Genomic DNA, 11,099 nt, shown 5'->3' with positions numbered 1-11,099 from the left:
AATTGAGGCATAGATTAAGGAAGTTGGAATCAGAGTTAAAATTAGACATTTGTGGTGGATTGTTTTCTTTTCCTATTTGCTCTCTAATTAGGCATAGGTTCCAGGGTGAGAAATGCTAAACACTCATTCCCTCCTCCCAGGAAGTGAAAGACTGTCTGGAATGTGAATGTAATATCAATGTAAGGCAATACCTCTAGCCCAGCAAGTCCACCAAAGTGGTGGTGTTTAAAAACCTGTAACAAATTTTAGAACTCTATTTTGGATCCATTCATGAATTCTCTCAGGATGCATTAAATTAAGAATCTGAAAAAATTCACCAGCTCTGTAAAAGAGTTCTCCTAGTTTTATCTCCCAGACAGTGGGAATCCCTGGCCATGCCCAGTTATTTACACTAGGTGGCATATGTTAAGGCTCCAGTTTCTTAGTCCTTGCAAGGGGATCCCACCCTTTGTGGTGGGACTTGTGTCTTTTCTGATAGGGGGAATCAAAAGGAAAATAAATGTTCCAATGCACCCAAGAATAACTTCTTCCTGGAGTCAACTAAAAGGGGAAAGGGCCAGCAGTACTTTCTGACATTGGGGCTGTGTCAAGGTTCCTTCCCCACTCTGAACTTTAGGGTACAGATGTGGGGGCCTGCATGAAAACTTCTAAGCTTAACTACCAGCTTAGATCTGGTCCGCTGCCACCACTCCCAATGTGCTAATTCCCTTCCCTGGGTAGCCTTGAGAGACTCTTCACCAATTCCCTGGTGAATACAGATCCAAACCCCTTGGATCTTAAAACAAGGAGAAATTAACCATCCCCCCTCCTCTCTCCCACCAACTCCTGGTGGATCAAGATCCAACCCCCTTGGATCTAAAAACAAGGAAAATCAATCAGGTTCTTAAAAAGAAGGCTTTTAATTAAAGAAAAAGGTAAAAATCATCTCTGTAAAATCAGGATGAAAAATAACTTTACAGGGTAATCAAACTTAAAGATCCCAGAGGACCCCCCTCTAGCCTTAGGTTCAAAGTTACAGCAAACAGCGGTAAACACCCTAGCAAAAGGTACATTTACAAGTTGAGAAAACAAAGATAAAACTAACATGCCTTGCCTGGCTGTACTTACAAGTTTGAAATATGAGAGACTTGTTCAGAAAGATTTGGAGAGCCTGGATTGATGTCTGGTCCCTCTTAGTCCCAAGAGCGAACTCTTACCAAAGCAAAGAGCACAAACAAAAGCCTTCCCCCCCCCAAGAGTTGAAAGTATCTTGTCCCCTTATTGGTCCTTTGGGTCAGGTGTCAGCCAGATTACCTGAGCTTCTTAACCCTTTACAGGTAAAAAGATTTTGGAGTCTCTGGCCAGGAGGGATTTTATAGTATTGTACACAGAAGGGCTGTTGCCCTTCCCTTTATAGTTATGACAGGCTGTCTGTGTATGGTTTTCTAGGAGTCCTTCTTGCTGAGCTACAGAATTGGGCTCACACTGTCAGGCTTACGGAGGGTTGGAAATCTCCTGGATGAGTATACTTCCTGCAGTTTCAGGAGTCGCTCCAGCCATTCCCTGCTCAGGGAGATCTCTCTTCCCAGCTAACTGCAGTTTCCTCCATTTTAAAGGTCTCCTCCCTACCAAACATGATAGTCCCAACCTATCCAGACCTGTCAAGCTGTTAACACAGGGCCTCGATGATGCCTTCCTCATTCATCTGGGGTCTATATATGCTTTCATGAGCTCATTGAGATGGTCCAAGGGTTAGGATGCTAACCCAGTACTTTAAAAAGACACAAGTTCAGTTCCCTGCTCTGTTACAGGCTTTGTTTGTGATTGTGGTCAAGTAACTGAGCCCCAGATACTCAAAAGTATTTAGGCACCTGCTACCCATTGATTTCAATGGGAGTTAGGAGCCTAGGTACCTTTGAGTATCTGCCTTTTATTGTCTCTGTGCCCCAGTTCCCCATCTGTAAAATGGGGGATAATAGTGCTTACCTTACTTACACTCACAGGAGTGTTGTGAGGATAAGTACATTAGAGATTGTGAAGCACTCAGATACTATAGTAATGAGGGCCATATAAATACCCCAGTAAGATTTAAAATACAGTGCGATTTCTATTCTCCTATCATTTACTCACAACTTCCAGGTATCTGAAACAGGATCATCTCCCTCCTCCCCCACCCCGTGACTATTAATTACACTGAAAATACCCTCAAGTATCCAAACATATTCAACCTCCTTCCCTCTTCACCCGTGTGATTCAGGGAATTTAGGATGCACTGTATTCTCTGAAAAAGCATACTCTTGAGACCAGATTTTGCTCAGAGACATGTATGTACAGCTCCCATTCACTTTCCTTTTGCACCTGTAGTGGAGGGAAGAATTTTGTCCGTAAAATATTTTGTTTTAATTGATGCAGGTTTATAAGCAATGTCTTTTAAATTAAAAAAGCTTGCTACTGCTAATCATAATTAGGAAAGCTACAACTAGATGGCAGTGTTCCTTCAAAGGAAGGTTTAAAAACTAATTCGGTTCTGAAACTTGAATCCAGCAATTTGAACATTATTTAGCAGGGGAGAGTATGTCAAGATGATATCTGGTACAACCAGATAGACATCTTGAGGTTTAATGGAGCCTCAAAACAGTAAATTTGCATTTTTAAACTAACCTGTTCCACCTGTCTCCGGCTAGTCACTATTTACCCTATGTCCCTCTAAATACCCAAGCGTCACAGAAACACATTTGCCAGTTTTGCTTGACTTAGCCCTTTCCAAGATTCTCTGTCCTGTCCCAATGTGTCCTAACAGACTGTGTCAATATAGATACTACAATACCAGCTCCTCTTTCATGCTAGCAAGAATAGTAAGCATTGGATAAGTATTTTCTGTCAGAGCTAAATTGTTTTCATCGATCACTATTTACAGATGTTTTTGTTTGGTTTTTGCCCCCCTGAGCCATGTGGAAACTGGTTTTCAAGCCCTTCTTGAAGGCTGGCACAGTGTTTAGCGCACACAGCCTCTTTGTAGTAGTATCCATGAGTTTGGGTATGTGAGAAGCTGAAAACCCCATATCCTGTCTAGTGGACTCCTGAGAAGAAAATGTCAAATCTTCAGCAGACCTAGGTTTATTGCCCATCTTTAATTTTAGTCTTTGCAGTGTGTCTGTCTCCCTTTAATATAACCAATGTTATCTAAACAAAAATACCCCAAGGCATCTACAACAGCAGTAGACTCAAAAGCAGCATGTCACTACTTGCTATTTGATCACTTCTCTAAAATGTCTTCTATCAGTATAACCAGTTACTGTATTAAAATGCATTTTTCTGTATTTGAACATTTATATGTGTATATACAATGTGTGTCATATTTAATCTTTACAATCCCACATAGTTGTGGGTATATATAATGTTGTTTATGGATCAGACCAACTTGACGGTATTTGCTTAGGGTTTTATGGAGTTCCGATATATTGTGAAAATAGCATTTGTGTGGCATTTCAAGTACTTTCACTTCACTCCTTGCTAAATCAGGAAATTAAGAATGACAGAAAAATAAATAACAAAAAATGAACAGAACTATGTTTCCCATGACCCCACCATCTCCCCTACTATGAGGCTACCACCCACTCCTCCCTGCTTTTAGAGATTAAAATGTCATATCTGCAGGACAACAAAGGCCAGTGGTTTGGGGGTGGGTGGGTCTTAAGTGTCTTTTCCTCTTCTATTGACCCTATACATTCTGATAAAATGGAAACTACAGAGAATAAATCCTACTTGAGACTAAATCACACCTTGGCTCCTATCCAGCCTTGGTTATGCTGCAGGGTGACCCCAACACACACCCAGTTCCAGATTCCCCCCCCCCCCCCCCCCCCCCCCCCCCTTCCCCATCCCCCCCCCCCCCCCCCAAATGTGTCTTGTACTGTGCAGACCTCTCTTGGACATTACATATATATTGATTCCTTTACGGGCATAAGATGCACACAACTTTTTGCCCCATATGGAGTTACACAGACACTTCAGCTTGAACACACTGGATTAGATAAAACAGTAAAACAAATTTATTAACTACTGTGACAGACCCAGACCAGTGGGGTACAGGAGTCTGGTAGAGGGCAAATATACTGTTCACTGGATGAGTAGTTTTCTGTTCCCTGAGTGACCAGAGAAGGGGCTGCACTAGAGTAATCAGGAACCTGCTAGAACTAGTTAAGGCAGGCAGGCTAATTAGGACACCTGGAGCCAATTAAGAAGAAGCTGCTAGAATCAATTAAGGCAGGCTAATCAGGGCACCTGGGTTTTAAAAGGAGCTCACTTCCGTTTGTGGTGAGAGTGTGAGGAGCTAGGAGGGAGAGGGTGAGGGTGTGGGTGAGGGTGTGGGTGTGGGTGTGGGTGTGCTGTGCTGCTGGAGGACTGAGGAGCACAAGCGTTATCAGCAGGGCCGGCTCCAGGGTTTTGGCCGCCCCAAGCAGCCAAAAAAAAAAAAAAAGCCGCAATCTGCGGTGGCAATTTGGCAGAAGGTCCTTCGCTCTGAGCGGGAGTGAGGGACCGTCCGCCAAATTGCCGCCGAATAGCTGGACCTGCCACCCCTCTCTGGAGTGGCTGCCCCAAACACCTGCTTGCCAAGCTGGTGCCTGGAGCCGGCCCTGGTTATCAGACACCAGGAGGAAGGTCCTGTGGTGAGACTAAGGAAGGTGTTTGGAGGAGGCCATGGGGAAGTAGCCCAGGGAGTTGTAGCTGTCATGCAGCTGTTATAGGAGGCACTATAGACAGCTGCAGTCCACAGGGCCCTCGGTTGGAACCCGGAGTAGAGGGCGGGCCCGGGTTCCCCCCAGTTGACCTGGACTGTGGGTTTGTCCAGAGGGGAAGGTCTCTGGGCTGTTCCCCAACCCACATGGTGAATCTCTGAGGCAAGAAAATCCGCCAATAAGCGCAGGACCCACCAAGATAGAGGAGGAACTTTGTCACACTACACAAAGATAGATTTTAAGTGATTACAAGTAAGGAGATATAAAAGTTAGAAATAAAGATAATACGTTTACTGATGCCTAATTTAACAAACTGCATTAGATTCAAAGCAAAGTTTTCTCACTACAGGCTGTCAGCAGTCTTACTGACCAAACTGTTTAGGTCAAGACCCCACCCTCAGAGTCCAGTGCCTGTTTCCTTTGTCTCTTCAGGTGCAGTGAATATGATGGGCAGAGGAAGAGGGAGGAGTCGTTTCTGGTGTTTGTCCCTCCTTTTTATAGTGTCATCCCTCTACCGAAAAACATTTCCAGTTACGAATCTATGTGGAATGATGTTCCCTGCTGTTTTTTTCACCTATTTGAACTTCCTTTGTCTTCACTTCCTGCTTGATGACTTTGTTTACTGCTTAAATGCAAATTAAATAGAATACATGTTCCTTTATTTAGGACAGAACTGTTTGCACGCTTCTGTATGGGCAGGCCTGTGGGGTTTGGAACATGTGTTAACAACACCATACAGGGAAATCTTATAACTTCACATACAATATTGCCACATACATTTTATCAGGATAATACTGGCCAGCAAATTATGAGTTTTCAAATGATAACTTAGAAGACATATCTTATACAAACATAATTACAATCGTGAAGGGTGCAAACACAGGGGTATATTCTGTCACATCAAGATGAATACCAGTTGAGGGGGACAGAGCTGACTTTGACTAACTACCTTGAGGTAAAAACTACCTGTGCTCTATCTCCACTGGGGTTTTACATTGAGGCAGCTATATTAAAGTAAAAAAAAAACAACACATCTTTTTTGCAGTGAAGAACAATCTAAGTTGCCCTTTGGGACCAGTTTCTCACCTTGATCTGCACAGAGTGACAAATGGCCAGTATCCAGGATCTCATGGCTTCCATGATACTGGACCATATTCCTGACACTGGTCAAGGATTAAATATCCTTCACCCTGAACAGTATAATTTTGAGGGAATAAATTCCAGATTTGGGGGAAAGAAGGAAACCTATTGCTAAATGTTGCCTTTTTAAAATTATTTATTTATTAAATGGCTGCAGTTTGAAGCCACTCCGAGTTTGGAATGTTAGAAATAATCCTGGTTGAGATGCATTATTGAGCAGAATGGAGGTGAGATAATCAAAGATGCATGATAATCTGCATTTATCACTACCTATGCTGTATGTGTGTATACATAAAATTACTAAATTGTGTTATATTATATATTCATTATATATCATCATTAAGTAGAGTCCAATAGGATTAAGCTGCATACCTTAAAGAAAGCTCCAGTTATGCTTTTCCTGGTGATTGATAATGATGAAAGATATCCTTCAATCTTCCTAAAATTATGTAAATAAATACTGGCACAAGTTTTGTCAGTTAGCTGGACCAAAGGGATTTTACTCTTTAATCAAGTGTGTTATTGGGTATGATTCACTTAAGAATGTCTTTTGATACTGATAAAAGAGAACACAAAAGACTGAAGGGGATCTGCAATGCTTAGTCTACAATTATTTAGGTAACAAAGCCCTAAGTGTCTAATGAAGTCTTATAGGGGGGGAAAAAAGACCTTGACCCAACTGTTTCCCAACCATCTTCTCTTTTTTTTTTTTTAACATCTTAAATATTAATTTTCTTGTGACTAGACTAGTCAGAGAATTTATAATGGGATATGGCACCTTTCAACTTCTGGCCAAAAGTCTGAATTTCACCTTAGTAGTGACCAAAAATTGTTACCCTTTCTTAGTGGCTGCAGTGAAATGGCCTATGTCATATGCAGTGGCCTGTGTGAAATGCGTGTTGCAGTTCAAACACAAACACTCCTAGTGGAGAGGTGTCTACATCAGAAAAACCATCACTGCAGTTTACAATTTTGACCATTTACCCAGAGAGACTACTAATTGGGTGAGTACTGGAGACAATCCAATCACGTTAGTGTTGGCCCCTTCAGAACACAGTTTAGGTATACATGTGGGATGAGTGGTGAAATTTACACTGATGCTTTATACCTGTTCTGTGGAGAGCAGATTTCAATTTCCAATTACGTTTCATCAGAACTAGAACTCATTTTACGAACAGTAATTGTTCAAACTCATGCATTTCCTTTCTCATACTCAGGTCCACCAGTCCTCAGAATGCTTTTCTTGTCTCAATGGTAGTTGGAGGTAGAAATAGATTTGTGAAATGTAAGGCCCTGTGCACTTAAACTCACCAGTTCTGCATCCAACCAGATTCTTCCTGCAGAGAACCTAGAAAATTATCCCTTTCAAAGGGTCTTTCTCAAAAAATGTAAGTAAAGATTTTTAATATATTCCACAACTTTAATTAGCTGACAAGAAAAGCAGAAAACAAAAAAATGGCTCAAACACCAGTCCCCTTCAGCCATGTGTTCACTGGAGCCCACTTCAGACAGCTGGGCTCAACTCCATTTAAGGAAGAGTCCTCGAGCACAAAAGCTCTTGGTAATTAGATTTAATGGAAGCATAGAGGCCAAATGGGGAGAGAAAAGAGGCAGAGAAAATTGCAGATGAGAGAGAGGGAAATTGGAGGACTTGTGGGGAGGAGGAAAAGGAGACTGAAAGGCCAGGGATTGGAGACGAGCCACTCTTCAGTCAGCCATGGCCCATGAGGGGGAATAGGGCCAGTCTGAATTAATGTTCCTTCTCTGCCTCCTTCCCATTTATTTCCCAGAAAGTATAACCGTGTCCATGTCAGAGCACATGCAGCCCCTTCTCATTCACTCTCCAGCGACTCTTGGCCTTTCATAACTAGAGCACAACCACGGCCACTTCCCAGTTCACTTCTTTGCAGCTGAAACCATTTAATAACTGGATGCAGTAACTCACCCACATGTAAACCTAGCAGTCCAGGAGTGAATGCACTGCCTTCTATTTACTCCCCAGAAGTGTAACCCTTTCATTACCATATCCCATGGTTGACTTCTCTATTCACCCCACAGCGAGTGTAACTTTTTCATAGAATTCATGATGCAGTTTTCAATGCAGCTGTCCCCCTATAAATGTAGATGGGCCTAAAAGTCACATTAGCACCATAATTTCTTTCAGGTGAAAAGTTCCCCATACATTGTCACCCCAAAGCTGCTAATGAGTGTGTGTCACCTCAAGCAGCAGAAGTGCACATCTTTTTTTATATCTGAAGAATAACAACTGAATATAATGAAGAGTAATTAAATGGGATTTCTCACTTTTCAGAACCAATTTCCCTTCTTCTCAGTAATGGTTTCTTTTGTTACTTGTCTTCTGCTTACTCTGCCATTCAAGGATTTGTGTCCTGAAGAAATCAGAGCAAAACTTTCAGCTTTGGGAAACTTTCCTCTATTTGAAACAAATGCCCCTGTACTGTAATGGAGCATCATCCAGGTGGATAAAGAGATTTCTGTGATTGTGATTTTGTCCAGGGGAATATTTTTTTTCCAACTTTATATTTGATAGGAATTTGTATAACAAAACAGTGATATTGTTCCAAGTTTAAAGTCAAAAATTCTGCAGCAAGAAGCCTTCTTGGTAAGGCTGAAGATTTTCAATTGTTTTTTTCCACTTTAAATTTTGTAGCTCCTGCTGTAGGCCAGTTGCTGATTTCCAAAGACCCACCTTCTGTGGTGAAAGTCTAAGCTCCCTTATAGGAGCCTTGTTCTAAATATTACATGAGTCCAATGACATGAGTAAAAGAAATGATACCAGAATTTCCTAACTGTGCTCTGAGATGCATGTCCCGAGGATTAGCCCAGTACTGCTGAGTGACTGGTGGTTGTTTATGCTTGTCGGGAAGGGAAGGGTGAAGAGAGTTTGGCTGGATGTTTCACTGAACAAACAAAAGGTTTCATACGCTGAAGATATGACTAAAAAAAGAAACTCCAGCTAAAAGGACAGCTCACTGCATTTGGCATTTATATTATTGAAGGAGACAGAGGCAGTGAGAGGGAAAGAACATTAATTATGGAGCACAGCAAGGGCTGCTACTTAAAGTGTCTGGTGCTAGCGTAATTACAGGAGACATTCCTGCTCTCTGATGCTGAGAGACAGACAGACCTCTCTGCTGTTGGAAGGGGAAGCCTCGCTCACTTGAGATTCAGGCTTGTTCATTCTACCAAACTTTAGAGCCACTTCCAGGGAGAAGCGTGTGCTCTGAAAATGAGCTTTCCTGTTGCTTTCACTGTGGGTGTTCCACATACATGGGTTGTTTGGAGGCCTTAAAAGGGGAAGGAGAGACTGAGCCTATCTAGCTGCGCCACTGACCTGTGTGTGACCTTGGCTAAGTCACCTTTGTCTGTCTTGTCTCTCTAGGTATCCTGTAAATTCTTTAGGGCAGGGACTGTCTCTTACTATGTGTATATACAAGTGCCTAGCACAAAAGTCCCCCCCCCCCCCCAGTCTTGGTTGAGGGTTCTAGTACTACTACTGTTGATTTAAAAAAAAAAACTGAGATTCTGGAAAACAAGATAGTAGCTTCAGAGAGGGGCCTATACAGCATGTGGGCATATAGCCATGGTTTCCAAGCTCTGGGCAGGAAGGAGTGAAATCCAGCAAAGGGATAGTAGGAGATAAGCATCACTGATATTAGCATATTGTCCCCACCCACTCTTCCAGCCCAAGATAAAATAAATCTCAAGGGCACAACCTGTTGACTTTTTTTAATCAGTTCACTTAATCAGATAAGTGTGAACAATATGTACATATCAAAGTAAATGCAAAGCAATAGGCTAGGGACCAAATTAATAAGTAAACCCAGTGGCCCAATCTTGTGAGATGCTGAACAAAATTTGCAGGAGCCCAATTTGTAGAATCAGACCCCAAAGCAACTGAAGAATCGTGAAGGAAGAAATGTGCGCCTTATAAAAAACTTAATTTTTTAGCTGGAAGGTGAAGAAAACGGATTTATTTACATGCACCAACAAGACTGGCATTGGCTTTGTGCCACATGAGTTACATTTCTGTCATTTCTTCTCCTTCCCCCCCGCCACATTCTCTCAATTGGCTAGTTTGATCTTGCTTAATAAAACTTTTCTCTTAGGCTAGCTTCCAAGTTCTCATAGATTTTCTGCTGTAGCTCACAACTTAATAATAATAATTCCTTCCATTTAATAGAACCTTTCATCTTGAAGTATCTCAAAGTGTTTTACAGACTCTGTGCCAAATTCTACTCTTTCACCAGTGAGAATTCAGAGTAATTTCACTTAGACCAATGGAGTTTCAAGTGAAAAAAACATTTGGCCTGATATGTAAAGGGATCTCTTCACCTCTGAGGATAAAAGGTAGCAGATACTCTGCATCAGGAACTCTACACAACAATCTTTTTGAGGCAGGAGCATATAGACTAAAACTCATTTCAAACTGAAGGGAATTAAGTGGAGCAGAATATAATTACTCCAGATGGAATATTGCCAGGACGCCAGGATTTATACCTTTATCCTAGCAAAAAGTGGCATGTGATCTTTGACCACGTGTTCTCTAGTTTGATTTTATATCTTCAGTAGTGCCAATCCCAAATATTCAAAAATCATGAGTCTCCCTTCCAAAAACCATGAGATTTAAAAAAAAAAAAAAAAAAATTGAGATTTTCAGTTTTGAGCCTTTAGGAGTCACATTTTCCCAGCTTTTTACTGTAATCGAAAGGGCTACAAATTTACTTCTTTTAATAAAAGCTGAGATTTGCACACAATTACTTGATACAGGAGCTGGGGCTTTTAGAAAAACAAACACCCCTCAGAAAATAGCAGGAGTTGACAGCACTGTCAGAACTTTCAGGACCATGAGTACCTGTAAAAAGCTGGGGCATTGGTTCAGTGCTGCCTCAGAGGGAGGAGGGCCACCATTTTTTGCTAAATTTAATGGGGGAGCTTTTGAATAATAAGGAAACAGGAAGCAAAAGGATGAAGGTGCATCAAACGGGAAATTTGTGGGGAATGGTGCTTAGTTGCTGGACACTACCCAACCCTAATCAATTTTTAAATAACTATTTATCCTTCTGATAACATGTCTTAAAGTGGAGTTGTGTATTGTGCTACAGAGTGGAGAAAAAGTTAATTTTCTGTGCTCATACTAGAGCTCCAGGGTTTCGCACGAGCTGTTAAGCTTACTTCTCCGCAGTTTTTTTAAAAATCTTTTTGATTTATAAGACTATT

This window comes from Terrapene carolina, unplaced genomic scaffold, assembly GCF_002925995.2.
Source record: "Terrapene carolina triunguis isolate 2854851 unplaced genomic scaffold, T_m_triunguis-2.0 Scaffold179, whole genome shotgun sequence".
Lineage (NCBI taxonomy): Eukaryota > Metazoa > Chordata > Testudines > Emydidae > Terrapene > Terrapene triunguis.
The sequence above is the reverse complement of the archived record's forward strand: the minus strand, read 5'-3'. Positions refer to the sequence as shown.